The sequence below is a fragment of the Amaranthus tricolor genome, chromosome 2, assembly GCF_026212465.1.
Source record: "Amaranthus tricolor cultivar Red isolate AtriRed21 chromosome 2, ASM2621246v1, whole genome shotgun sequence".
NCBI classification, from domain to species: domain Eukaryota; kingdom Viridiplantae; phylum Streptophyta; class Magnoliopsida; order Caryophyllales; family Amaranthaceae; genus Amaranthus; species Amaranthus tricolor.
Genome location: NC_080048.1, coordinates 22,715,848 through 22,718,347, shown reverse-complemented (window position 1 = coordinate 22,718,347; position 2,500 = coordinate 22,715,848).

Below are 2,500 nucleotides of genomic sequence, written 5' to 3'. Positions count from 1 at the left end.
GCCTTCCAATTCGGGTGAATGGCCATTAAATCGCGTGTTTTGACTTCTTTGGAAGCCTAAGGCTATTTTTGAGGACTTTTAAGGCACGATACTTTTAGGCTATAAATACCCTTTTATTTTGAATGTATTGCTTATACCTACTTTGAGTGAACCCCTCTTAACTTACAACATCAATTTTATTGCTTTCATCTTCCATTTATGCCCTAGCTTAGATTTATTACGTTCACTTTACATTCAAGCCTTGTATCTTTACATTCCTTTTGTTCCTTTCATTCAGGCTTTAATTTATGTAAGGTTATTTCTTCTTTTATTGCTTTCTTGTCTTTCAATACTTCCATTTATTGTTCTTTATTTCTTTCGTTACTTTTGCTTTAAGTTGTTGCTTCATTTATTATTTGTTCGTTCTTTGATATTGCTTTACTTCATTTATTGATTTGTAGAATAGTTCTCATTTTCATTTATTGATTTCATCTTTGTTTACTTATTGGTCTTTATGTTTTCAATCATCTTCTCATTTACTTGCTTTGTTTTAGTAGTTTCCATCATGTGTGAGTAGTTTCCTTAGGGGTTGTGGTTTGGTGAAACCCTAGGTTTGGTGATGGTTCTTTATGTGTTAGGTTAGGGTTGAGGTCGTTGTTGATTGACTAATTAATATTCGATTCAAATCTTGTCCTGCCACTCTATAAGAGACATAGGGAAATTATGGGTCGTTCGTGTGGCTTATAGGGTCACAAACTTCCCCTCGCTATCTAAAGTGTGTCGATCGATCCCCGTTTGATCTCCCTTGACCTAGCTTTACATGAAACCATAGAAACCGACTTAGGGTGAATCCTTACCATCTCCATTTGTCTTTTATCGTTTACTCCTAGTTTAGCATTTGCTTATTTATTGCTTTTGTAGTTTAGTCTATACACCCCCTCATCCCTTAATTTCCCTACATTAAGTCCTTAGTCTTTCTAGCTTTTTCCTCGTGGTTCGATCCCCGACTTACCTCTATACTCGCTATAGTTGTTAGGGTGTTTTATAAATATTGTTTGCATAACTAGGTTCTCAGTATTACGATGTGTTAGAAACCCGTTATTAAAATGGCACCATTGTCAGGGACAAGGCATTATGTTTAGATTTTGTGCTTGATGTAGTTCATTTTCGTTTTATTTTAGTTTATTGCTTAATCATCTTGCTTGTCAGTGCTTACGCATTTCTAGTGTTGTTTGCATGAACCATAACACTCGGAGATCACAGCTACAACTAGTTCCTTACAATCTTGAGATTTAAAGAGTTACGAGACGATTTCCACCTCCTGTTCAACGTCAACCACCCACACCCGACCTTTCGATACCACCTATACAGAACTCATCTTCGACACTAGAAATGTAGCCTCTCTTGGCAATGGTTACTCTTTTCATCTTTTAGGACTTAGGTTTATGTATCCTTATCGTGTTCTGATGTGATTTGATTCTTTCCAACCCTTGCTCCACCACCGCTAGTTCAAACTGCACCAATCTTGGAGATAATTCCAGAGTCTTCTGAAGAAGTACAGGAGCAGACTGAGGTGGATGCCTTACCTTCTATAAGAAAGTTAGATAGGGCTGCACACGGTCCGGTTTGGTCTGGTTTGACAAAAAAATCAGACCAGACCAGAAATTCCGGTCTGGAAAATTTTTCAAACCAGACCAGACCAGTCAAGACACCAGATCGGGTCTGGTTTTGTCTACGATTTATTTCTTTTTATGTATTTTTTCTAAGATAAACGATAATCTTTAAACAAAATACATCGCCAAATCTGAAACATTACAAATTTTCAATAGTTAAGTACATCACCAATTTTATAATATAGAACATAAAGTAAATTCATAGTAATCACTAGTCAGCACTTAGCAATAGCGACTTCATAAAGTAAATCCATGAATAAGCATCATTGCATCAAGGAACGTCGATAACTAAAGGAGCCAAATTGATCTTCGACAACTCTATACAATAAAAATAAACATCAAAAAAGATGATTTTTTAAAATAAACATAATACTAATCATGATATGAAAGATCACATACCGTTCTCTAGTTGTGCTATATCCTCCAAGCACTCCTCAACTTTTGGAGAAGAAGCACGAAGCCAATCTTAACAAGAAATAAGAGCTTCTGCCATCTTTGGACTTAATGAACTTCGAAATGAATCTAGAACTCGATCTCCAGTGCTAAAGGCACTTTCCGATGCAACTGTGGATACAGGATTGGCTAGCACATCACGAGTTACAAGAGAAAGAATGGGAAACCTTGAACTATTGTTTTTCCACCAGGTCAAAATTTCAAAGCCATCTTCATCTTCTTCTGTAACCTCATCTAAATAATTGTCCACCTCAGTTTTAGTCAATTCCCCATCCTCACGAGACTCTTTGAGTTTTTTAAACTTAGATCTCATAAGTCCTTTTTTCAGAAGACCAGTTTCTACATCTTTGCTAGAACTTGAAGCACCATCACTTTGGTTCGTTGTTGCGGGTGTG